The 27664-nt window shown below is 42.2% G+C and overlaps 1 pseudogene across 1 annotated transcript; it reads right to left on the reverse strand.

The window, feature by feature from the left end:
• LOC104671836 lies at nt 1-26661 on the reverse strand (annotated as a pseudogene). The gene is made up of 4 exons (XR_004058303.1): nt 26599-26661; nt 2046-2540; nt 1571-1629; nt 1-345 (listed from the first exon to the last, which is right to left on the reverse strand). The product of XR_004058303.1 is annotated as a histone H2B type F-M-like (transcript).
• Between the last annotated feature and the right edge of the window lie 1003 nt (nt 26662-27664).

The following is a 27664-nucleotide window of genomic DNA, read 5'->3' on the forward strand; positions in this document are numbered from 1 at the left end:
TGCAAGGGTAACTTCAGAAATTTATTCGTAGGTCTTAATTCACAGAAACATTGGCACTTTACAGCAAAACAATTAGCATATTGAGAAATAAGTCACTGAGTGACATGTGGTGTTTTGGATCAGCTACACAGCTCTGTCTCTGCAAAGAAACAGGGTTCTGCCAAGAATCTTTGGTTTGGCAAGTGTTGTTCTGGACTTGTAGGAACATTTGGCGGCACCATCCAGAGGGATTTACTTGCAGCTGATTTTGTGGGGCTTTTCTTGGTCTCCTTGTGCAGTAAGCACAGCTTCAACTATTTTCATAACATTTCTCTTCAACTATTTTCATAACATTTTTCTAACAATCTGGAAAAACAGAAAGTAACAAATCCCAATGAGGGGACTTCTTGGTTCTACATCCTTTCTCTGTGGATCCCAAATGGGGCTCTGGAGGTGACCTTCCCCCATTCCCATCTGCCCCACTCAGGGAAGCTCTGGCTACTATCCTGCCCTGAACCCATTTCCCTCTTGACCAAGGATTCCTCTTTAAATGGTGGAATAATCTATGTGGCTATGTGTTGGGCCCTCTGGGGTGGTTGTTTCCCACTTCGGATGGGTTCAAGAAAATTTTGATTTTTCGCATTTATCCAGCTTTTTTTTCATGGTTTGACTGAGAATGCCATCCTTTACTGGTTTTTACATATGAAGGAGAAGGGGTGTTTATGAGATGTTTCAAAGTTCACAGGAAACATTTAACAAAAATGGCCATAGATTGAGTTTCAAGGCACAACATAATAAATTCCTGTGGGTTGCAGTCCCAGAGTATGTTCTATTGTCCACATCCTCAGGGACTGGAAATCAATTGAAAAGGAAAGCAATGGGAAAGTCAGCACCTGCTCTGAAATTCAGCAACACACTTATAGAAAAAAATGCTAAAAATACCAAGACTTGGGACCCAGAAGAGAGCACAATGAATGGTAGTCTATGTTAATATTAACAAGAATATTAATATGCCAATCTCTTGAGGAAATAAGCATTATCTGACTTCTGCTAATGGCTGCCAATGCCCTGTATGACTTGATGTTAGGGACAAGGAACATAGATTAATCTTAGCTTTGGATTCATAGCCCTAAAAGACCATGATTACAAACACTGCAAACAAAAACATCAGGTAAAGAATCACACTGCCGTTCCTTTAAACACCAGGTTGAATACCACAGTAAGGCTGCTGTGGGTTGAGCTTGGGTCACTCCCCCCAACATTGGGACAATGACTGTTGCTCATAGACTGCAGGTCACTCATTGGCTGCACCACTGTACACTAAGGCATGAGCTGTTTCTGTGGACACTCAGTAATCCTACTGACACATACCTGGAAGTAAGGAAGGTTTCTGTTCAAAAAGAAATGAAAAAATTATTGTCAGAGCAAACAGAGAATGAATTGCAATAGTGATCTCAGAGTCGGGGAAGCTGAAAAACGAATGGATTCCTGAAAATTTTATTTAGCTATATATACACTGTAACTGGGCCTCGCTTGCTTATTTACATGGATTCACGATGAGGGAGGTGCTGAACACGTTTAGCAGGGTTACCTCTCTTCTTATATCAGCGTATTCACTTTCTCTGTTGCCATATCGCACATAATGAAGTTCTGGAAAGTTCCACCATACAGTCGTAGGAGAATGAGAGTGAAAAAAGTAAACATCAGGACCTTGATAATGTCATCATAAAATAACCGAGAAAGATAACTAATAAAAACGGTCATTTAGGAAACCGAGGAAATGAAACCCGATCACGGAAACACCCCCTACTTTTCCTTGGAGCATATTGCACTACAGATGTATTGGAGTTGACAGTGTTCTGCACAGTGAGAAAAATGCTTGATAAACCACAGGACAGCACATGCCCCCCAAGCCGGCAGGGTGCCACCCACCCTAACCTCCGATGGGGTACCCTCCCTTGGTGAGCCACTGGTCTTTAGGGCCACGTGCAGAGGCCCTGAAGAGAGCCTTTGGGTTTCCCGGGTGCTCAGGTGCTCCTGAGACAGCGCACTTGCTTTTGGTGTACCTGAGGGTGGCATTCGTGCCCTGGGCCTCAGCGAGCCTGCCCATCTTCCCCGGCAGCAGTAGGCGCACGGCCACCTGGATGTCCCGGGAGGTGACGGTCACACGCTTGGCATAGCGGGCCAGGCGACCAGCCTCGGTGGCGATGCGGTCCAATATGTCATGGACCATAGAATCCATGACACTCACGGACTCCGGGGAAAGGCTGAGGCCCTGGTCAACCTGCTTCAGCACCTGGGGGAAATAGGCGGCAAAGCTGTCCCCGAAGCTGTCCCTGCGGCGGTTGGCATGGCGCCTGCGGGAGCCTTGGAACCCTCGCCTCTTCTTCTGGATGGTCGTGGAGTTGGCCCCTTTGGGCTCTTGAATGCTCTGGTCTTCCTCAGAGGTCGTCTTAGAGGAAGCCTCAGCCATGGCGGAGGCAGCGGCCACTAGATGGCAAGACCAGACTGTGCCGGTTGTGGACCAGGGAAGCCGGGCACTTTGGTATGGCCGTGTGGCTCTACGTCACAGTCCAACTCGACATCTGATTGGATGAAGTGTCACCCAGGGAGCCTGTCAAAAATCCTCTCTCCATTGAAGGTGATTGGATGATCCTGTTGCTTGGCATCACATCAGCCAATCACAGAGGGCGTCTGCTGGCCTCAGCGGCCCCTGATACCTACCTCAAAGGAACACAGAGTCTTGCTCTGTCACCCAGGCTGGAGTGCAGTGGTGCAATCTCAGCTCACTGCAACCTCTGCCTCCTGGTTTCAAGCGATGCTCCCTCTTCAGCCACCCAAGTGGCTGCGACTAGAGGCTCGTGCCACCACACCTGGATAAGACATATATATACATACTATATATATATACACAGACACACACACCCACACACGCACATACACACGTATAGTGTACAACGTGGTTTCATCATGTTTCCTCAGGCTGGTCTTGAACTCCTGGACTCCAGCGATTCTCCTGCCTTGACCTCCCAAGTTTCCGGGATTACGGGCATGAGCTATTGTGCCTGGCCGAGAAAACTTATTCCAAGAAAATAAAACATGATGTTGATACCCACTGAAGGATGCACCCTAAAACCAAAAAAAAAAAAAAAAAAAAAAAGTCTGAGACCATTTATAAACGTGGTTACAAAACTCATACCTGAAATATTACTTAAATCATATTACACACACACACATACACACAAAGATAAACAGTCTACTGCTATAAATAGCAATTTAGAAGTATCAAACGGGGCAAACGTTACTAATGGAACAAGCAGACCTCATACAATATTTTTTCAACATTACCTCTCTTATACAATTCATTTAAATACATAACAAAAACCCACAGTGCAGAAATAGCTAAATCAGAAATTCAATGAACAGCACCCTTTTCAAGCTTCCAAGAAACTGAAGGACTGTAACTCATTCACGTTTGTCTAATTCTATTATTTCCCAGTGCACAATCTTTTTTAATGCAAAGCTTAATGTCCTGTGAGTACGCATCACTTACGATGGAAGTATCCAATGAGAGGACCGAAACCCCACTCTCCACTGGCTCAGCTAATGAAGTGTCTTCAGCCCTGGGCCTGAACCATTGGCTGAGAATGTGAGCAGGTGACCAGTCCTGAATCAATAAATGCCCTCAAGCTGTTCAGCCTTGTAAATTGAAGAGAAAATTAGTTTGAGGTGTTTGTCTACTTTTTATTTCTTTGTTTGATTTTTCGTTTTCTTTTAATTGTGGTGACTTCAGGATTTGAATCCAAGGCTGTGAGTAAGCATGTCTCCCACCTCTTGCATCGTATTGTGAAGGAAAGCTCTCTGAAAAGGAATTTGGAGGAAAGAGACTATTCCTGTGAACAGCTTGCATACCAGGGAGGTGCAGACTTCAGTGTAAAACAAAGGTGCAGTTCCAGAGAACTAAAAAAGGATACGGCTTTTATAGAGAAAGTTCCCAGAAAGGTTCTCAGTGCAGTCCATTCATGTAAATAAAGGATTCAAACTTAGTTCTGATTGGTTGACTCAGTTGAACTCTGATTGGTCTACACGACTGAGCCCTGATTGGCAGGGCAGGTGAGCTCAGGTTGGTTGGTTCAGGCGACCTCTGAAAGCTGCAGAGTTAGATAGAGGTGTGGGTTTTTGGGGAATTCCTAGTGCATGTGTGGGCTCTAGTCTGCACGTGGCAGCTTGGCTGTAGTTTCAAATTAGGCTCAGTCACTGGGATCCATCTTGAAAGACTGACTCTTTTAGGTTCACATTTGTCCACAAGTTTAAGAAAATGATAGTGAACAAGAAAAAAAACTAGGATGACTCTCCTTTTTTTTTTTTTTTTTCAATTTGATTGTTGTGGTGCTTTTTCCCTTTCAGGCACATGTGTCTCACAAAATTAATGCACTATGATAATTTGAGACAATAAAAACACTTAATTCACTACAATGCTTTCTCCAAAATATGACTGGGCCTGATTCTTAACCCAACGTAATACTCTTCCTCTTTCATTAGACTGTCACTCTGGAATAAGGAGGAACGAGTGTGGAAGTGAGTGACGGCACAGAAGAAGCTGTAAAGGGTGGCTATTTACTCTTTTTTCTTATCCCAGACATTTTACCTAGTATAGTGACCATATGTGCTGATTTCGCCTGTTTTTCCTGAGTAATTCTTTTTTTTTTTTTGTCAACCATGATATTGTTTCTTTTTTTTTTTTTTTTAAATTATACTTTAAGTTCTAGGGTACATGTGCATAACGTGCAGGTTTGTTACATATGTATACTTGTGCCATGTTGGTGTGCTGCACCCATCAACTCGTCAGCACCCATCAATTCATCATTTATATCATGTATAACTCCCCAATGCAATCCCTCCCCCCTCCCCCCTCCCCATGATAGGCCCCAGTGTGTGATGTTCCCCTTCCCGAGTCCAAGTGATCTCATTGTTCAGTTCCCACCTATGAGTGAGAACACGCAGTGTTTGGTTTTCTCTTCTTGTGATAGTTTGCTGAGAATGATGGTTTCCAGCTGCATCCATGTCCCTACAAAGGACGCAAACTCATCCTTTTTTATGGCTGTACAGTATTCCATGGTGTATATGTGCCACATTTTCTTAATCCAGTCTGTCACAGATGGACCTTTGGGTTGATTCCAAGTCTTTGCTATTGTGAATAGTCCCGCAATAAACATAAGTGTGCATGTGTCTTTGTAGTAGAATAATTTATAATCCTTTGGGTATATACCCAGTAGTGGGATGGCTGGGTCATATGGTACATCTAGTTCTAGATCCTTGAGGAATTGCCATACTGTTTTCCATAATAGTTGAACTAGTTTACAATCCCACCAACAGTGTAAAAGTGTTCCTATTTCTCCACATCCTCTCCAACACCTGTTGTTTCCTGATTTTTTAATGATTGCCATTCTAACTGGTGTGAGATGGTATCTCATTGTGGTTTGATTTGCATTTCTCTGATGGCAAGTGATGATGAGCATTTTTTCATGTGTCTGTTGGCTGTATGAATGTCTTTTTTTGAGAAATGTCTGTTCATATCCTTTGCCCACTTTTTGATGGGGTTGTTTGTTTTTTCTTGTATATTTGTTTGAGTTCTTTGTAGATTCTGAATATTAGCCCTTTGTCAGATGAGTAGATTGCAAAAATGTTCCCCCATTCTGTAGGTTGCCTGTTCACTCTGATGGTAGTTTCTTTTGCTGTGCAGAAGCTCTTTAGTTTAATTAGATCCCATTTGTCAGTTTTGGCTTTTGCTGCTGTTGCTTTTGGTGTTTTAGACATGAAGTCCTTGCCCATGCCTATGTCCTGAATGGTACTACCTAGATTTTCTTCTAGGGTTTTTATGGTATTAGGTCTAACATTTAAGTCTCTAATCCGTCTTGAATTAATCTTCGTATAAGGAGTAAGGAAAGGATCCAGTTTCAGCTTTCTACTTATGGCTAGCCAATTTTCCCAGCACCATTTATTAAATAGGGAATCCTTTCCCTATTTCTTGTTTCTCTCAGGTTTGTCAAAGATCAGATGGCTGTAGATGTGTGGTATTATTTCTGAGGACTCTGTTCTGTTCCATTGGTCTATATCTCTGTTTTGGTACCAGTACCATGCTGTTTTGGTTACTGTAGCCTTGTAGTATAGTTTGAAGTCAGGTAGCGTGACGCCTCCAGCTTTGTCCTTTTGACTTAGGATTGTCTTGGCAATGCGGGCTCTTTTTTGGTTCCATATGAACTTTAAAGCCGTTTTTTCCAATTCTGTGAAGAAACTCATTGGTAGCTTGATGGGGATGGCACTGAATCTATAAATAACCTTGGGCAGTATGGCTATTTTCACGCTATTGATTCTTCCTATCCATGAGCATGGTATGTTCTTCCATTTGTTTGTGTCCTCTTTTATTTCACTGAGCAGTGGTTTGTAGTTCTCCTTGAAGAGGTCCTTTACATCCCTTGTAAGCTGGATTCCTAGGTATTTTATTCTCTTTGAAGCAATTGTGAATGGAAGTTCATTCCTGATTTGGCTCTCTGCTTGTCTGTTACTGGTGTATAAGAATGCTTGTGATTTTTGCACATTAATTTTGTATCCTGAGACTTTGCTGAAGTTGCTTATCAGCTTAAGGAGATTTTGGGCTGAGACAATGGGGTTTTCTAAATATACAATCATGTCATCTGCAAACAGGGACAATCTGACTTCTTCTTTTCCTAACTGGATACCCTTGATTTCTTTCTCTTGCCTGATTGCCCTAGCCAGATCTTCCAACACTATGTTGAATAGGAGTGGTGAGAGAGGGCATCCCTGTCTTGTGCCAGTTTTCAAAGGGAATTTTTCCAGTTTTTGCCGATTCAGAATGATATTAGCTGTGGGTTTGTCATAAATAGCTCTTATTATTTTGAGGTACGTTCCATCAATACCGAATTTATTGAGCGTTTTTAGTATGAAGGGCTGTTGAATTTTGTCAAAAGCCTTTTCTGCATCTATTGAGATAATCATGTGGTTCTTGTCTTTGGTTCTGTTTATATGCTGGATTACGTTTATTGATCTGCAAATGTTGAACCAGCCTTGCATCCCAGGGATGAAGCCCACTTGATCATGGTGGATAAGCTTTTGGATGTGCTGCTGAATCCGGTTGCCAGTATTTTATTGAGGATTTTTGCATCGATGTTCATCAGGGATATTGGTCTAAAATTCTCTTTTTTTGTTGTGTCTCTGACAGGCTTTGGTATCAGGTTGATGGTGGCCTCATAAAATGAGTTAGGGAGGATTCCTTCTTTTTCTATTGATTGGAATAGTTTCAGAAGGAATGGTACCAGCTCCTCCTTGTACCTCTGGTAGAATTCAGCTGTGAATCCATCTGGTCCTGGACTTTTTTTTGGTGGGTAGGCTATTAATTGTTGTCTCAATTTCAGAGCCTGCTATTGGTCTATTCAGGGATTCAACTTCTTCCTGGTTTAGTCTTGGGAGAGTGTAAGTGTCCAGGAAATTATCCATTTCTTCTAGATTTTCTAGTTGATTTGCATAGAGGTGTTTATAGTATTCTCTGATGGTAGTTTGTATTTCTGTGGAGTCGGTGGTGATATCCCCCTTATCATTTTTTTTTTTTTTTTTTTTTTTTTTGCGTCTATTTGATTCCTCTGTCTTTTCTTCTTTATTAGCCTTGCTAGCGGTCTGTCAATTTTGTCAATCTTTTCAAAAAACCAACTCCTGGATTCATTGACTTTTTGGAGGGTTTTTTGTGTCTCTATCTCCTTCAGTTCTGCTCTGATCTTAGTTATTTCTTGCCTTCTGCTAGCTTTTGAATGTGTTTGCTCTTGCCTCTCTAGTTCTTTTAATTGTGACGTTAGAGTGTCAATTTTAGATCTTTCCCACTTTCTCTTGTGGGCATTTAGTGCTATAAATTTCCCTCTACACACTGCTTTAAATGTGTCCCAGAGATTCTGGTATGTTGTATCTTTGTTCTCATTGGTTTCAACGAACATCTTTATTTCTGCTTTCATTTCGTTATGTACCCAGTAGTCATTCAGGAGCAGGTTGTTCAGTTTCCATGTAGTTGAGCGGTTTTGATTGAGTTTCTTAGTCCTGAGTTCTAGTTTGATTGCACTGTGGTCTGAGAGACAGTTTGTTATAATTTCTGTTCTTTTACATTTGCTGAGGAGTGCTTTACTTCCAATTATGTGGTCAATTTTGGAATAAGTGCGATGTGGTGCTGAGAAGAATGTATATTCTGTAGATTTGGGGTGGAGAGTTCTATAGATGTCTATTAGGTCCGCTTGGTGCAGAGATGAGTTCAATTCCTGGATATCCTTGTTAACTTTCTGTCTCGTTGATCTGTCTAATGTTGACAGTGGAGTGTTGAAGTCTCCCATTATTATTGTATGGGAGTCTAAGTCTCTTTGTAAGTCTCTAAGGACTTGCTTTATGAATCTGGGTGCTCCTGTATTGGGTGCATATATATTTAGGAGAGTTAGCTCTTCCTGTTGAATTGATCCCTTTACCATTATGTAATGGCCTTCTTTGTCTCTTTTGATCTTTGATGGTTTAAAGTCTGTTTTATCAGAGACTAGGATTGCAACCCCTGCTTTTTTTTGTTCTCCATTTGCTTGGTAGATCTTCCTCCATCCCTTTATTTTGAGCTTATGTATGTCTCTGCATGTGAGATGGGTTTCCTGAATACAGCAGACTGATGGGTCTTGACTCTTTATCCAGTTTGCCAGTCTGTGTCTTTTAATTGGAGCATTTAGTCCATTTACATTTAAGGTTAATATTGTTATGTGTGAACTTGATCCTACCATTATGATATTAACTGGTTATTTTGCTCATTAGTTGATGCAGTTTCTTCCTAGCCTCGATGGTCTTTACATTTTGGCATGTTTTTGCAATGGCTGGTACCGGTTGTTCCCTTCCATGTTTAGGGCTTCCTTCAGGGTCTCTTGTAAGGCAGGCCTGGTGGTGACAAAATCGCTAAGCATTTGCTTATCTGTAAAGGATTTTATTTCTCCTTCACTTATGAAACTTAGTTTGGCTGGATATGAAATTCTGGGTTTAAAATTCTTTTCTTTAAGAACGTTGAATATTGACCCCCACTCTCTTCTGGCTTGTAGAGTTTCTGCCGAGAGATCTGCTGTTAGTCTGATGGGCTTCCCTTTGTGGGTAACCCGACCTTTCTCTCTGGCTGCCCTTAAGATTTTTTCCTTCATTTCAACTTTGGTGAATCTGGCAATTATGTGTCTTGGAGTTGCTCTTCTCGAGGAGTATCTTTGTGGCGTTCTCTGTATTTTCTGAATTTGAATGTTGGCCTGCCCTACTAGGTTGGGGAAATTCTCCCGGATGATATCCTGAAGAGTGTTTTCCAACTTGGTTCCATTTTCCCCCTCACTTTCAGGCACCCCAATCAGACGTAGATTTGGTCTTTTTACATAATCCCACACTTCTTGCAGGCTTTGTTCATTTCTTTTTCTTCTTTTTTCTTTTGGTTTCTCTTCTCGCTTCATTTCATTCATTTGATCCTCAATCGCTGATACTCTTTCTTCCAGTTGATTGAGTCGGTTACTGAAGCTTGTGCATTTGTCACGTATTTCTCGTGTCATGGTTTTCATCTCTGTCATTTCGTTTATGACCTTCTCTGCATTAATTAGTCTAGCTGTCAATTCTTCCACTCTTTTTTCAAGATTTTTAGTTTCTTTGCGCTGGGTATGTAATTCCTCCTTTAGCTCTGAGAAGTTTGATGGACTGAAGCCTTCTTCTCTCATCTCATTGAAGTCATTCTCTGACCAGCTTTGATGCGTTGCTGGTGATGGGCTGCGCTCCTTTGCAGAGGGAGATGCGCTCTTATTTTTTGAATTTCCAGCTTTTCTGCCCTGCTTTTTCTCCATCTTTGTGGTTTTATCTGTCTCTCATCTTTGATGACGGTGACGTACTGATGGGGTTTTTGTATAGGTGTCCTTCCTGTTTGATAGTTTTCCTTCTGACAGTCAGGACCCTCAGCTGTAGGTCTGCTGGAGATTGCTTGAGGTCCACTCCAGACCCTGTTTGCCTGGGTATCAGCAGCAGAGGTTGCAGAAGATAGACTATTGCTGAACAGCGAGTGTACCTGTCGGATTCTTACTTTGGAAGCTTCCTCTCAGGGGTGTGATCCACCCTGTGAGGTGTGGTGTGTCAGACTGCCCCTAGTGGGGGATGTCTCCCAGTTAGGCTACTCAGGGGTGAGGGACCCACTTGAGCAGGCAGTCTGTCCGTTCTCAGATCTCAACCACCGTGTTGGAAGATCCACTGCTCTCTTCAAAGCTGTTAGACAGAGTCGTTCGCGTCTGCACAGGCCTCTGCTGCTTCCCCTGTTGTTTTTTAGCTGTGCCCTGTCCCCAGAGGTGGAATCTACAGAGACAGGTAGGTTTCCTTGAGCTGCTGTGAGCTTCACCCAGTTCGAGCTTCCCAGCAGCTTTGTTACCTACTTAAGCCTCAGCAATGGCGGGCGCCCCTCTCCCAGCCTCGCTGCTGCCTTGCTTTTAGATGGCCTCAGACTGCTGTGTTAGCAATGAGGGAGGCTCCGTGTGCGTGGGACCCTCCTGGCCAGATGTGGGATATATTCTCCTGGTGTGCCCGTTTGCTTAAAGCGCAGTATTGGGGTGGGAGTTACCCGATTTTCCAGGTGTTGTGTGTCTCAGTTCCCCTGGCTAGGAAAAGGGATTCCCTTCCCCCTTGTGCTTCCCAGGTGAGGCGATGCCTCGCCCTGCTTCAGCTCTCGCTGGTCAGGCTGCAGCAGCTGACCAGCACCAATTGTCCGGCACTCCCTAGTGAGATGATCCCAGTACCTCAGTTGAAAATGCAGAAATCACCGGTCTTCTGTGTCGCTCGCACTGGGAGTTGGAGACTGGAGCTGTTCCTATTCAGCCATCTTGCTCCGCCCCCAAGCAGTCATACATTTCTGAGGATTGAAATCACAGAGTATCTTCTTTCCCTTTTGAGCTGGAAAAGGCCAAATATATATATACACACACATATATATACACACACACACATACACACACACACACATATAAATGAATATGTATGATATATGTATATATATGCATATATGCGATATATATAATGAAATTACTGAACATTCAAGTAGACTTTAATAAACATGGGTAGGGTTCACCTTATTTCTTTCCATCAGTCATCAGTGCTTTCCTGACATACTGGAAGAGGTTGGAGATATTCACATCTACGACTCAGGATTCCTATGCCTTATGGGTTCAGTTGTGTGTCCCGATGCCCCTGCCCCACCAAATACATGAAATGGACTCCTAACCTCTCATCTCTATTCTACTTAAAGATGGTTTCTTTACTGGGGTACTCAAGTTAAATTACATTCATTAGGGGGTATCACCACTGATTTCACATAAATACAAACTACATCAGAAAATACTATAAACACTGCTATGCACGTAAATTGGAAAATCTAGAAGAAATGGATAAATTCCTGGACACATACACCCTCCCAAGTCTAAACCAAGAAGAACTCGAATATCTGAGTGAACCAATATCAAGTTCTGAAACTGAGGCAGTAAATAATAGCCTACCAACTTAAAAAAGACCAGGATCAGGCAGATTCACAGCCAAATTCTACCAGAGGTACAAAGAGGAGCTTGTACCATTGCTTCTGAAACTATTCCAAACAATAGAAAAAGAGGGACTCCTCCCTAACCAGTTTTTTGAGGCCAGTATCATCCTGATACTAATACCTGGCAGAGACACAACAACAAAAAAAATAGAAAATTTCAGACCAATATCCCTGATGAACATGGATGCGAAAATCCTCAATAAAATACTGACAAACCAAATCCAGCAGCATATCAGAAAGCTTATTTACCACAGTGAAGTGAGCTTCATACCTGGGATGCAAGGCTAGTTTAACATACGCAAATCAATAAAAGTAATCCATCACATAAACAGAATCAATGACAAAAAACACATGATTGGGCAAAAGATATGAACAGACACTTCTCAAAGAAAGACATTCATACAGCCAACAGACACATGAAAAAATGCTCATCATCACTCGCCATCAGAGAAATGCAAATCAAAACCACAATGAGATACCATCTCACACCAGTTAGAATGGCAATCATTAAAAAAATCAGGAAACAACAGGTGTTGGAGAGGATGTGGAGAAATAGGAACACTTTTACACTGTTGATGGGACTGTAAACTAGTTCAACCATTGTGGAAAACAGTGTGGCGATTCCTCAAGGATCTAGAACTAGAAATACCATTTGACCCAGCCATCCCATTACTGGGGATATACCTGAAGGATTATAAGTCATGATGCCATAAAGACACATGCACCCGTATGTTTATTGTGGCACTATTCACAATAGCAAAGACTTGGAATCAGCCCAAATGTCCATCAGTGACAGATTGGATTAAGAAAATGTGGCACATATACACCATGGAATACTATGCAGCCATAAGAGACAATGAGTTCGCATCCTTTGTAGGGACATGGATGCAGCTGGAAACCATCATTCTCAGCAAACTATCGCAAGAACAGAAAACCAAGTACTGCGTGTTCTCACTCATAGGTGGGAATTGAACAATGAGATCACTTGGACATAAGAAGGGGAACATCACACACCAAATCCTATTGTGGGGAGGGGAGAGGGGGGAGGGATAGCATTAGGAGATACACCTAATGTAAATGATGAGTTAATGGGTGCAGCACACCAACATGGCACATGTATACATATGTAACAAACCTGCACGTTGTGCACATGTACCCTAGAAATTAAAGTATTAATAATAATAATAATAATAAACACATCATTATCTCAATAGATTCAGAAAAGGCCTTCGACAAAATTCAACACCCCATCATGCTAAAAACTCTCAGTAAACTAGGTATTGATGGAACCTATCTCAATATAATAAGAGCTAGTTATGTCAATATCATATCAAAGGGACAGAAACTGGAAGCATTCCCTTTGAAAACCGGCACAATGCAAGGATGCCCTCGCCACCACTCCTATTGAACATAGCAATGGAAGTTCTGGCCAGGGCAATCAAGCAAGAGAAGGAAATGTATTCAATTAGGAAGAGAGGAAGTCAAATTGTCTCTGTTTACAGATGACATAATGGTATATTTAGAAAACCCCATCGTCTCAGCCCAAAATCTTCTTAATCTAATAAGCAACCTCAGCAAAGTCTCAGGATACAAAATCAATGTGCAAAAATCAGAAGCATTCCTATACACAAATAACGGACAGAGAGCCAAATCATGAGTGAACTCCCATTCACAATTGCAACTAAGGGAATAAAATACCTAGGAATCCAACTTACAAGGGATGTGAAAGACCTCTTCAAGGAGAACTACAAACCACTGCTCAAGGAAATAAGAGAAGACACAAACAAATGGAAAAACACTCCATGCTCGTGGATAGGAAGAATCATGAAAATCATGAATGGCCATATACTGCCCAAAGTAATTTATAGATTCAATGCTGTCCACATCAAGCTACCATTGACTTGCTTCACAGAACTGGAAAAAACTACTTTAATGTTCATATGGAACCAAAAAAGAGGCTGCATAGCCAAGACAATTCTAAGCAAAAAGAACAAAGCTGGAGGCATCATGCTATCTGACTTTAAACTATACTACAAGGCTATGGTAACCAAAGCAGCATGGTACTGGTGCCAAAACAGATACATAGACCAATGAAACAGAACAGAGGCCTCAGAAATAACACCACACATCTACAACCATCTGATCTTTGACAAACTTGACACAAACAAGCAATGGGGAAAAGATTCCCTATTTAACAAATGGTGTTGGGAAAACTGGCTAGTCATATGCAGAACACTGAAACTGGACCCCTTACTTACACCTTATACAAAAAGAGCTTCTGCACAACAAAAGAAACTACCACCAGAGTTAACAGGAAACCTACAGAATGGCAGAAAACGTTTGCAATCTTTCCATGTGACGAAGAGCTAATATCCAGCATCTACAAAGACCTTAAACAAATTTACAAGAAAAAAATGAAACAACCCCATCAAAAAGTGGGCACAGGATATGAACAGACACTTCTCAAAAGAAGGCATTTATGCAGCCAACAAACATGAAAAAATGCTCATCATCACTTGTCATTAAAGAAATGCATATCAAATCCACGATGAGATACCATCTCATGCCAGTTAGAATGGCGATCAGTAAAATGTCAGGAAACCACAGATACTGGAGAGGATGTGGAGAAATAGGAATGCTTTTACACTATTGGTGGGAGTGTAAATTAGTTCAACCATTGTGGAAGACACTGCGACAATTTTTCAACCATCTAGAACTAGAAATACCATTTGATGCAACAATCCCATTACTGGGTATATACCCAAAGAATTATATATCATTCTACTATAAAGACACATGCACATGTATGTTTATAGTGGCATTATTCACAATAGCAAAGACTTGGAACCAACCCAAATGTCCATCAATGATAGACTGGATAAAGAAAATGTGGCACATATACACCATGGAATACTATGCAGCCATAAAAAGGATGTGTTCATTTCCCTTGTAGGGCCATGGACGAAGCTGGAAACCATCATTCTCCACAAACTAACACAGGAAGAGAAAACCAAAGACTGCGTGTTCTCACTCATAAGTGGGAATTGAGCAATGAGAACACATGGACACAGGGAGGGGAACATCACACACCAGGGCCTGTTAGGGGTTGGGGGGCTAGGGGAGAGACAGCATTAGGAGAAATATCTAATGTAGGTGACGGGTTGAGGGGTGCAGCAAACCACCATGGCACATGTGTACCTATGTAACAAAACTGCAAGTTCTGCACAACTACCCCAGAACTTGAAGTGTGAAAAATAAAAGATACACACAATCACACACATACACACACACAGAGAGAGAGAGAGAGAGAGAGAGAGAGAGAGAGAGAGAGACAGAGAGAGACAGACAGAGAAAGAGTTTTAAAGCCTCTGTTCTCTGTGAAAAATTCTCAGCCAATTAAATTCCTCTCTTCCAGCAACCCTGCTAAGGATATGTGCTCCCTTTGTCTAGTTCTCCATTTACTTCTGTCTGTCCCTCCTTTCTCTTGCCAACCCCGATGCCACGTGAGAGGACCAAAAACCTTTTTTTTTCCTTTGCAACAGCCTGAGATCCCGTAAGGAACACAGATAAGGCTCCACACACTCCTTTTGGGGGGTAAAACTTTGGTGTTTCCTCACTGAACCCCAAAAGCAGCAAGTGGACAGATTCCTTTCAAGTCTAAAGCTCTACTCTCTTTTAGATGATACCCTTGACCTCTTTGGCTTTTAGATACACACATGTGTGCATGTCAATTTTATATATTATGCCTACATATATGTATATGTCTATGCATATGTCTATATATTGGCTACCCATGGTACCAAGTGAACTTAAACATTAATGAGTACTCATAAATTAAATAACCAGGCCAAATACTTTTCAATTTCAGGAGACCTCAATAAACTATGGTAAATTCAAATACTTGAAAAGTATTGTTAAATCAAATGAAAAATGTCTGTGAAACTTAAATTACACAGTTTGAGTCTACTGGTCAGATACTGTCTCTATCAGATGGTTTAAGGTCATTAAACAGTTGCTTCTGTAATACTTTTCATACGTGCTTGTCTGGGAACTTATGTCTTTAAATTTAAACCTTTAGGCCGGGCGCGGTGGCTCAAGCCTGTAATCCCAGCACTTTGGGAGGCCGAGACGGGCGGATCACGAGGTCAGGAGATTGAGACCATCCTGGCTAACATGGTGAAACCCCGTCTCTACTAAAAAATACAGAAAAAAACTAGCCGGGCGTGGTGGCCGGCGCCTGTAGACCCAGCTACTCAGGAGGCTGAGGCAGGAGAATGGCGTGAACCTGGGAGGCGGAGCTTGCAGTGAGCTGAGATCCGGCCACTGCACTCCAGCCTGGGTGACAGCGAGACTCCATCTCAAAATAAATAAATAAATAAATAAATAAATAAATAAATAAATAAATAAATAAATTTAAACCTTTAGAGGTTCATGGGGAGGCCTGATTCCAGGCATTGCCCTTTGTCCTGGGCTCTACATCTGATACATATGTAAAATTACTTACCCGCTGGGTTATTCAATAATAATCAGGGCTACTGAGAGTTAACATTATAGTAAACATGTACAACTAAAACTTCTGGATACAAGAGAAACGATATGTACAAGGCATATTTAAAAAGCAACATGAGTTTCTGTAATTTACAAAAGGTCATGAAAAGAAATGGGAATGTAGGTTTTGTGAAGAAATGTACCATTGCCTAGTTTAAAAGCCATTAAGAACTGTTTTAAATTTAAAAATAAAACGAAATAACTAAGAAAAAGTGAAAAAAGAGAATAAAAACTTATAAAGCTTTATTAAAAATCTTACCTTGTGGTCAAACGAACTAAAATTGAATGTATTTATTAAAAAGATTTTAGGAAAATTAGCTTTGGTGTTAAGAATACACCAATGTCCAGGTTAAATTTAGGAATAGATAGTAAAAGACTTTTGTTTACCTTTGGCATAAACACATAGATACAGAGGAGGGGGAGAGAGAGAGAGACGGATTCAGTTGACCTCAGTTGACCTCGTGCCGTGCTTATCAGTTCTCATGGTTGTTTGGGAAACCAAGCCTCGTCTCCATCAAAGAGTAAAGGTTTTTGCTTTTTAAAATCTTTAATTCATCACTTTGCATAAATAAATGACCGTTATTTTACAGTGTCCTGGGTTCCTGTTGTGAGCAAGAGTTTGAAACCTTGGAAATTAGAAAAACTTCCCAAATCCATTCAAATTTGGAATTTGCTCTTTTGACCTCACACCAGCTTTTTGCATATTATGGGCCCTGGAAGTCTGAGAGAGACATATTAGGCTTATTTGGTTTGTTATCATCATACAGGTAACACTGAAAAATATGAAATTGTGCTTAAACTTCTTTGTGTTATACCTGTTTAAGAGTGTTATGAATACAAGTCCCAAAATTGTATGAGATTCCTAAAATTCTAACCTGTCTTGGGATATGTTATTCATAATAATTATGATTATTATGTTAAATTGTTGTATGCCACAGAAATGACCATATCTCGTTGTCAATTGTGCCTTTCACCATGGCTATTCAAACACGTTTGTCATGAACTGATAATTCTTTTACTTTGATTTTTCTCAAAATGTAGTTTACAAGAAGCAATGGTACAAAATTTTCTTCTTTAAAAAATTCATGGTAAGGATTCTGGCAAGCACTTTTTTTTTTTTCTTTTTTGAGACGGAGTCTCACTCTGTTGCCCAGGCTGCAGTGCAGTGTGTGATCTCGGCTCACTGCAACCTCCACATCCCGGGTTCAAGCAATTCTCCTGCCTCAGCCTCCCGAGTAGCTCGGATTGCAGGCAGATGCCATCACTCTCGGCTAATTTTTGTATTTTTAGTAGAGACGGGGTTTCACCATGATGGTCAGACTGGTCTCGAACTCCTGACTTGGTGATGCGCCTGCCTTGGCCTCTCAAAGTGCTGGGTTTACAAGCGTGAGCCACCACGCCCAGCCACAAGCACTCTTAAATAAAAATTTTTCATAACCTTAGTGATCATACTATTAGAGTAGGAAAAACCATTTCAGAGCTCCAATTGAAAAACAAATGCGGGCATGAGGGTTACTAACCCAATATCAAGCAGAACAACAGTTGATTACATGGGATTGAACAGACAGCAAACTAAAGATTTTTTCATGACCTTTTTTTGTTTGTTTTGAAACATTACTGATTCCTTTTATGATTTGCATTCCAGAGTCAAGACAGCATTTCTTTGTTTCATTTTGAGCTATATATAGCTGACAAAACATTGGATAAAGCATACTTCTGTAAGTCAAATCTGAAGCATTTCTATTTCTCTCTGCCTCATTCCTCCAAAATTGAGAAACTATTTGTGGGTATTCCTAACTCATGGCAATACAGTTATCTCCATAAGTTTGGTAAGAATGTGTTCTCTTTTGTAACAGGACATAATTTGAAACACTTCTGATTTTACCAAGGCTTTGCTAGAAAGGCATATATTCAGATATGACCAGACTGCTTTGCAAAATTTAGGTTGACTTCATAGAGTTGATAAAAAGTCCCTTAAGAAGACCGGACTGGTACTTTGGCTAGCAGTTCCTTTACAACATTCCTTTCCTGTGATAAGTAAAGAATGTCACTCTCCGACAGGCCCAGGAACCTCAGGTAATTTGGGGACTTTGAGAAGAGAGAAATTCTCACAATTCATACAGATATCTACATGCACAGATAAATCCTCAGATTGCCCTTATAAACTTGCGAGGCTTCTAAAAGGCCAATCTAAAGTTTCTTATAAAAAATATTTCCACAAAGCCCACTGAAAGAGCCTATACAACCAATCACTATTCTTGCTACAGTTTATGCCAATAATCAGGCAAAGAAGAATGAGTGAAACTTGTTTTGCAAACAATTTGGCCCTACTGTGATTCATCCTTAATAAAAATGGGAAACTGGAGAGAAGAAATTCATGTTTCAAAAAACATCTACAAAATACCTGTTACTATATTCCAGCTATGTGCACTGTTTCTCAGTTCAGATTCTTTCCCTACCATTTGGAATGAATCCTGAATTCTTTTCTGGCTACGAGTCTCCAAGCGAATGATTCCAACTTTTCCCCCATTTTTACTGACTTCAGCATCCCTAAAACTAAAAGTGCTCTTCTCCCAAGGCCCTGCAAGCTGAAACCAGAAAATTTGATATACACTTTGAGAGAAATGACTATAGCAAGCACGATATGAACAGCTTTCAGGCTTGTTGAGGTACAGACTCGTGAAAAGGTTCACTGGAACACCTGAGGCAAACTCCACACCAAGAAGAACCTGTCCAGTTGTGACTATCTCCTCTCACTTTAGCTGAAGATGCTTCAAGCAGAGCATCTAAAAATCTCAACTGACCGCCCTCTGTACTCGAAAGCTGAGTTTATACTCTGTTCTAACCATTAACTTGTGTTTGTCATTGTTCTCATAGAAATGCCTCCTACTAAATATCTGATTGCATGAATCATACATCGGACTAACTCTGGTAGAAGCCCCTCTAAAAATTTACTGTCTAAAATGAGTAACAACTGTTAACTGTCTAACTGGACTGGCCTATTTTCAATCCAGGGAGACTGGTTCAAGGCTTGTATAAGACAATCCAACAACCCAGTTTCTGCACTGTGAAACTACTCCTTGGGGAAGATTCATACTGAGACATTTGGTTGAAGCTCAGAAAACAGTAGCCCAAAACGCAGGCCTCAGAAGTAGCCTCAGAAGCACAAGTTTCTCTCTGAGCTTCTCCTGCCCTTCTGCCTCTCAGTCCCATTCTCCCCTGAGGCTAGCCATAGAAAGCAGAATCCCTCATCCCCAAGGCAAGTCTTCAAAACCAGAGACCCTGTCCCACACAGCCAGTTCATAAAAACTGAAAACATTCATCTGATTCTCCAACTCGCAAGTCTTTCTGTGTAAAACCCTGGTGGTAAAGAAATTATCTGACCTAGCTCATTTGACTGTCGGTCAAGAGATCCCCATTCCAGAGAGGGTCCTGTCCCATACCCAGGAAGAAGGACTGTGCTCAGAGAGGCCAAGCAGAGTCTAAACAGACAGGCCTTGCTGGGTTTCTCCCACTCAGTCTGTTATCATTTGATCGTAGACTTTTTCCCCCATCATGATTATACACAGCTGTCCATGCTCTTTTGATCCCAGGCATAAAAATAGATATTTTCCCATGTGTCTTCGGCTATTAACACTAAAGGTTCCCAGGGATACACGTTAAATAATTAGGTATGCCTTATGTCCTAATCATCTGCCTTTTGTGAGCTGAGTTTTCAATGAAATTAAGAAGGCCAGGGGGACCCTTGGCCACTACACTGGCAAATTGAGGAAAGTACTTAGGATTTGATCTGATGTTTCCTAGATACTCACAGTAAAGTGGAGAGAAAAGAGACAAATTAGCCAAGGAAACACTGAGGAAAAGAAAGCCAGCACTGCATCATTCCGAAGGTACTCAAAGGATGCACATACCTTGCTCTGGAAACAGGAGCAAGGGTGTGCCTAGAAAACCATTAGCTAAAGAGGTGAGGGGCATGGGGCTCATGGATCAAATCAACCATCTCTGCAGAAGTTAGGAACTGAGATATGGGAGATATGGGTATTCAAGAACCATCTGTAGACAACTTCTTGTCTGATGGCCCGGACCCGTGTGCATTCCAGGGCAAGCCAACAAGTAGTTGAGAATTTTATACCAGAAAAAATGTTGCCCGACTGGACTGAACAGGACACAGATGGAACGAAATGAAAGGAAGCTTTTATTAGAGTTCCCGAACTGTACAGACAAGAGTGTGACTGACTGAGGTACCCAGCTGTGACCATTTCTTTGTTTTTAAGAAAGGGAAGGACTCCAAAGTTGGGTCTGAGGTTGGCATGGCTGTCACTGCCCCCATGAACTGGGGGCACATACTAGGGGACTGGGCCATCTCTCTCTTCCTCGCAGAAACGGAGGTCACCTCCTGAGTTCCAGGCATCTGTCCCACACCCTTGGTTTCAGAGGGATGGGCTGCAGCAGCCCAGGCTGCGGGGAGAGCTCCCACCCCTCTGCCCAAGCCTTAGGGTGTGAAGCTGTTACCCCATTGGGCCTGAGGACAGGGCATTGAGCCCAAGTAGAATCTTTTCCACCCATAGAATTTAATGGAATTTGCCCCACTAGGTTTCAAAGGTGCTTAGGACCCATGAACTCCAGGAGTTTTTCGGATTTCTTGCTTTTGGTATGATAAACCCTATCCTGTACCAGTCCCACAACTGTCTTTCAGGAGCAGGTAACGTCTAGTTTCACTGGTGCAGCGGTGGAGAGAATTTCTGCCTCAGCATGAGTCATACCTGGAGACTCACCCATTCCAGATACAGAAGACTTTCAGATGAGATGTTGGAGAGTTGATTTCACAGTGGTTTAAGACTCTGGGAATGTTGTGATGAAATGAATGTATTTTCTATGTGAGGATATTAATTTGGGCAGGGGAGTGGATGCAGAAGATGTACTATTATGAATGGAGTTGTGTCTCCATACAATGCACATGTAGAAGTGTGTACTGGCCCCCAGTGTTTTAGAATGTGACCTTATTTGGAGAGAGTCTCTACACAGGTCATCTGGTTAAAGTGAAGGTTGTGAGGGTTGACCCTACCCAACACGATTGGTCTCCTTATAAAAAGGTGACAATTCACATCCAAAACTATGAGATAAAAAATAAATAGTGCTTAAGTCAGCCAGTCTGTGGAATACTTTTGCAGAGATGCCCTGCCCAGAGAGTAGAAATCTGACAGTCTGGCCACAGCGGCTTGCTGAGCTGCAGTGGGCTATGCCCAGTTCAAACTTCCCGGCAGCTTTGTTTACACTGTGAGGGTGAAACTGCCTACTCAAGCCTCAGCAATAGCGGACACCACTCCACCCACCAAGCTTGAGCATCCCAGGTCGATATCAGGGTGCGGCTGTGCTGACAGTGAGAATTTCAAGCCAGTGGATCTTAGTTTGCTGGACTTTGTGGGAGTAGAAGCCACTGAGCCGGAGCACTTGGCTCCCTGGCTTCAGTACCCCTTTCCAGGGGAGCGAATTGTTCTGTCTCGCTGCCAGTCCGGGCGCCACTGAGGTATGGAAAACAAACAAACAAACAAACAAAAACAAAAAACGAAACAAAACAAAAAAACTCCTGCAGCTAGTTCGGTGTCTGCCCAAATGGCCGCCCAGTTTTGTGTTTGAAACCCAGGGCCCTGGTGGGGTAGGCACCAGGGAAAACTCCTGGTGTGTGGGTTGCGAAAACCGTGGGAAAAGCACGGTATCTGGGCCAGAGTACACGGTTCTTCAGGCTCAGTCCCTCACGGTTTCCCCTGCGTAGGGGAGAAAATTCCCAAACCCCTTGCACTTCCCGGGTGAGTCGATGCCCCACCCTGCTTCGACTTGTCCTCCTTGGGCTGCACCCACTGTCCAACCAGTCACAATGACATGAACAGGGCACCTCAGTTGCAAATGCAGAAATCATGGCCTTCTGGGTCGGTCTTCCTGGGAGCTGCAGACTGCAGCTGTTCCTGTTCAGTCATCACGCCAGCAAATCAACACGTGAGTGTATCTTAAGTATTAACATGTCTTGAGTTGACTTCTTACTATCGAGCTCTTTAAAAATCCTTTGAAATTTCTTCTCATTAGACTTTACCCAGGGCAAACAACTGATATTTCTGGCTTTTGAGCTTTTGTCGTTTGCTGTGTTACCTGTAAAATAAAGTTACCTTTTCAGTTATGTTTATCCAAGATTGTGACTTAAGCAATGATGCAGGAGGTGTCTCCAAAGAGGGGGAAAGTAGTTTCACAAGATCCAGAACTGACCCAAACCACAGAGACAGCTCAAAGAGAAAAGGAAGTTTTGCTAGGCATTAACAGGATACAGCCCACATGTTTGTCTCATCAAATTTTCTAGGGTCTTAGATTCTCAGCTGTCTACACACAATAACCACATAGGCTCATGTGCCCTTGTCACAGATGGAAAAAGACAGGAAATCAAAAGCAATCCAAGGAAGGGAATGAGATCAACATGAAATAGGTACTTCCCCAAAGTCTCACAAATGCTAAACCGAGAGGGGCTGGTTTCCTGTCCAGGAATGCAAACCATGGCATCGAGATGAAAGCACAGAATTTGAATTCAAAGGCCGCAAGGTGGAGTGGCCTTTGTTGTTATTCTCACAGGGGCAGTTTGAGCAGATACAGGCGTTTAACTTTCTTTAGGTTGGACTTTTCACTCTCTTTTTGTCAAGCAAAGTTTTAAGGATAGTGGTCATACCATTACGTGTCTTTTTATATACTTTACCTTTCTGTCAACTGGTTAGAATAAGAAATCTCTAAAATCCCTTTAATAAAATTGAGGCTAATTTAAAGGATCAATCTTTTGGCCATTGACAAATAGGATTCTTAATAGCATACTTAATTTCAATAGTGACTGGATGCAGTAGCCTCTTAAGAGAAGAAGTAATCCCGAAGATTCCCCATTTTCAGGGATAGCCTATGATAGCAAATGACTCCTGAGATGGCGGTTTGCCAGGACTCGCTAGCTAGACCAGCAGTCCCCAACCTTTCTGGCACCAGGGATCGGTTTCATGGAAGATGATTTTTCCATGGACTTTGGGACATTTGGGGGATGGTTTTGGGATGATTCAAGGGCATCACATTTATTGTGCACTTTATTACTGTTATTATTACATGGTAATATATAATGAAATAATTACACAACTCATCATAATGTAGAATCTGTGGGAGGCCTCAGCTTGTTTTACTACAACTAGATGTTCTCACCTGGGGGTGATGGGGGAGGGTGACATATCATCAGGCATTAGATTCCCATAAGGAGTGTGCAACCCAACCTAAGATCCCTCGTATGTGCAGTTCGCCATAGGCTTCACGCTTCTATGAGACTCTAACGCTGGTGATCTGACAGAAGGTAGAACTCAGGCGGTAATTCCAGCAGTGGGGAGTGGCTGTAAATACAGATGAAGCTTCCCTTGCTCGCTCGTGCTCACCTCCTGCTGTGTGGTCCGGTTCCTAACAGACCAAGGCCCTGTACCATTCCCAGGATTATGGATTGGTGATCCCTGCCCTAGGCAATAAAGTTTGAGATGACAAAGCCCCTTCTGGATGGAACTTCTTGTGACAAACCCTGCTGAGAGCTTGGCACATTCGGAACAAAACAAAGTATCTCCGCTTCCCAGAGAAGAGATTTCTTACACCAGACGCCTGCTGTGACTCAAAAATCACTTCCCCTGCATGGTGGAGAGCAAGAGAGAGTGTTTCCTCTTGCTCACAAATCAAGCTCTCAAGAACACAGATCAAGATGAGAGGGAAGTTTCTCCCTGTAACCCTCTCTATGAACAACACAGAAAGACAAAGACAAAGGAATACACCATTTCTGGCAGGAAAGAGATCAAACAATATGAATGTTCATATCACAAAGTGGTGTAAAAGTATACCAGGCTCAGTATATCCAAGCTTGTCATACAAAGATATTTTTCTCCCAGGCATGAAACCTTGCAGAGAAGAGAAGCAGAGGGATTTGTTTTCTACCATCTGCACGACTGGGTTGCACCAAGAAAGAACCTGGGAGTCCGACTGGCAAGAAATTCTCACCCTTTGTGAGCTTGTCAGGTTCCTGCATTCCCTTAACTGCGGGTTCCAGAAAAGCGGACTGGCTTTGGTGACCCTGATTGCTACGCCAAACTGTCTGAAGGTTTGCTGAGAAATCCACTGGTGAAAGGCAGATTCACAGGAGAAAAGGAATACAAATGTAATGTTTATACACGGCAGCCTTTGGAATAAGGGCAGAAAGATACAGAGGAAATTGCCGATTTGTATGCTCAGGTTCAACAAAGTATGGGCAGCCCTGTGGAAATACGATGGGACAAAAAGGCTATGATCTAATGCCAACAGGCTAAGTGGGGAAACCTGGCAGGGCCTGTCTGTCTAGACTGCACTTGGCCTCTCTGAGCACATGTTTCTTTCTCCTGGGTGTAGGGCAGGACCGTCTCTGTAATGGCCGCCTTATGACCTACAGTCAAACAAGGTAGGTCAGTTCATCTCCATATGGCCAGTTTTACACAAAAAAAAAGGTGGAAAAAAATTTGAACACCACTTTTAGGTTTTGTGACTATCTTTAGAAAAGGGGCCTCTGGTTTCTAGGAGACGCCTTGAGGAAGAGGGTTTCTGGTCTGTAAAGTATGCTCCAGGGACAGAATGGGACTGAGAGACAGGAGGGCTGAGAAGGTCACAGAAAATCTGTTACATCTGAGACTACTTCTGAGGCCTTCATTTTGGGGTATTGTGCTCTGAGCTCCAACACTACAAATTGGCGGCATGTGCAAGGTCATCACTTACAGTTTCTACTTTCCTCAAAAACACTAAGAACACAATACAGGCCAATTCTTGGCCACTGTAAATCCAGGATCACCTTTCCTTAAGCTTCCAATAACATCTTCTGAGTTTCTGTCTGATAACTCACCACAAGCACCTTTAACACTCATAATTCTAGCAATATATTGGTGATCATCATATATGTGTTCTCTAAGTCAGAGATCCTTTCTCTACAGCAAATAATTCTTTCTAAACCCTCATTTGAATTGCATTTGGCCTCCATATTTCCCCAGGCTGTCTCCTTATGACACTCTAGGCTTATTGTGTAACGCATGTCAAAACGTTTCCAGCCTCAATCCTTAACCTAGTTCCAAAACCGCTTCCACTCTTTCAGACGTGGGTTATTGAATAGCCCCACTGCGTGGCAATGGAGTCCCTATTAGTTTTGTCTGTTATCCTGTCAATGTACTGCACACCTGGTGGCTTAAACAGCAGGAATTTATTGTTCACAGTCAGGGAAGATGGAAGTCCACATGAAAGTGTCATCTGGGTTGGTTCCTTTTGAGTAGAAAGAGGGAAAGATCTCTTCCAGAGATCTCTTCTTAGCTTGTAGATGGCCCACTTCTCCCTATGGCACTTCACATTTTCTTGCCCATACACATATCTCCGTGTCTGAATTTCCCCTTTTCATAGGCACAATGCATGCTAGACATTTTGGGGTAGAGCCCACCCTAATGAATGTAGTTTAACTTGAGTGCCCCAGTAAAGAAACAATCTTTAAGTAGAATAGAGGTGAGAGGTTAGGAGTCCAATTCATGTATTTGGTGGGGCAGGGGCAACAGGGGACACACAGAACCCATAGGACACAAGAATCCTGAATTGTAGGTGTGAATATTTCCTGTCTCTTCCTGTTTGTTAAGAGAACACTGGTGACTGATGAAGGGAAATAAGGTGATCCCTCCCCACTTTCTTTCAAGTCTACTTGAATGTTGAGTAATTTTATTATATATATTGTATTTTTGCATATATAATGAGTGTGAAGATTTAGCATAAAGAGCCACCTCAGAAGAATCACTACTTATTTTTATTCTGGGGAATTAAACAAGCATCATGAAAAGACTTGGAAAAACATTTTTTTTTTCCTAAGCTGATCAGGAGAAACTACCAGAATTCAACTGCAATTCAATCCCGCTCAGTGGTGCCTTGAGTTTGTCTAAAACTTTTGGAAGCCAAAGGATCTCTGCGGACATATGCACACTTTCCAAAGCAGATCTCTGCACATCAGAGCGAGAAAAAAAAACATAATTTCTCTACAAATGACTTAATTTCTATCATGCTCATTGCTGTTGCTTCAAAATGTCAGTGTTTGTCCATACAACATTAAAAAATGCATCAGAAGTGGGCTGTAGACTTGAAGCCTGAAAGCTTAAGGCTGACTGACACTAATGAAATTTAGGAAGGAGATGGGGGAAATGGGATTTGATGCTGAAGATCCAAGGGGAAGTGAGGACATCTGATTTTCACTTCAGTGGGTGCAGGAGGAAAAAGGACACCTAGGGAGCCTTCATGATCTGATGGTGAGGTTTACGGAAAAGACAACCTATAAGGAAACGGCTTTACTGCTTCTGACAACAGTCAACCTAGAAAACAGACATATTAATACAACAAATGTAACCCACCAGGTTGTTTTTCACAACAGGACCCATATTACGGAAGTCATTTAAATATCTAGGGCCCGGCATAGTGCCTGTAATGCTACCACTTTAGGAGTCCAAGGAGAGTGAATAAATTGAGTTTAGGAGTTCAAGATCAGCCCGGGCAAAATAGAGAAACCCGTCTCTACCAAAATTAAAAGTACACACACACATTCACACACACACACACACACACACATTAGCCAGGTGCAGTGACACATGAGTGTAGTCTCAGCTTCTTATGGGGCTGAGGTAGGAGAATCACTTGAACCCAGGATGTCGAGGCTACAGTGAGGCGAGATGACGCCATTGCACTCCAGCCCCGGTGACAAAGTAAGACCCTATCATAAGAAGAAAAAAATAAAAAATATATAAATACATATATTATAAAAGCATATATATAACACACACATATATATGACATATACAAAGAATAAATAAATATCTTACTATCACCCATCCACAAAATGTATTTGTTTTTGATGACATAAGTAAATCACACAGTTCAAGAACCAACACCTCTCCAAGCTCCCTAGAAACTGAAGTTATTACTCCAACTATTTCTAATGTATTTGATTCTGTCTGTTCTTTTCCAGGTTATATTGTTTTATTTCTGGAAATGCCCACCTTCAAGACTTGGAACTAACGCATCGTTGGGAGGATGGAAATGTCCAATCAGAGGAGTCCAAGCCCCACTCTCCACTGGCTCAGTCCATGAAGGCCCTGTGGCTCTTGGGCCATGGCCATTGGCCCACAGGGCTTGTTCAAACAGCTTGGGATAAGGTCGCTCCTACAGTTCTCACTCCCTAAATTCCTCCGGTGGCCTGAAACCTGTCCTCTCTAGGACGCTGAGATGTGTGCTGTCGTAGGCTCCCTAGAGACGGATGGATTGTCATTGGAGTGTCAGATTCTGGAGAGTCCTGAAAGAAGAGGTTGATGAGGGAATTCGGAACACTTGGGCCCCAAATCTGGAGGATCAGATATTGAGACCAGGTTCTAGTCAAGTGCCTATTAAGAAGTACTGACTCTGGCTGGGCGCGGTGGTTCAAGC

This window comes from Rhinopithecus roxellana, chromosome 7 (assembly GCF_007565055.1).
Source record: "Rhinopithecus roxellana isolate Shanxi Qingling chromosome 7, ASM756505v1, whole genome shotgun sequence".
NCBI lineage: Eukaryota > Metazoa > Chordata > Mammalia > Primates > Cercopithecidae > Rhinopithecus > Rhinopithecus roxellana.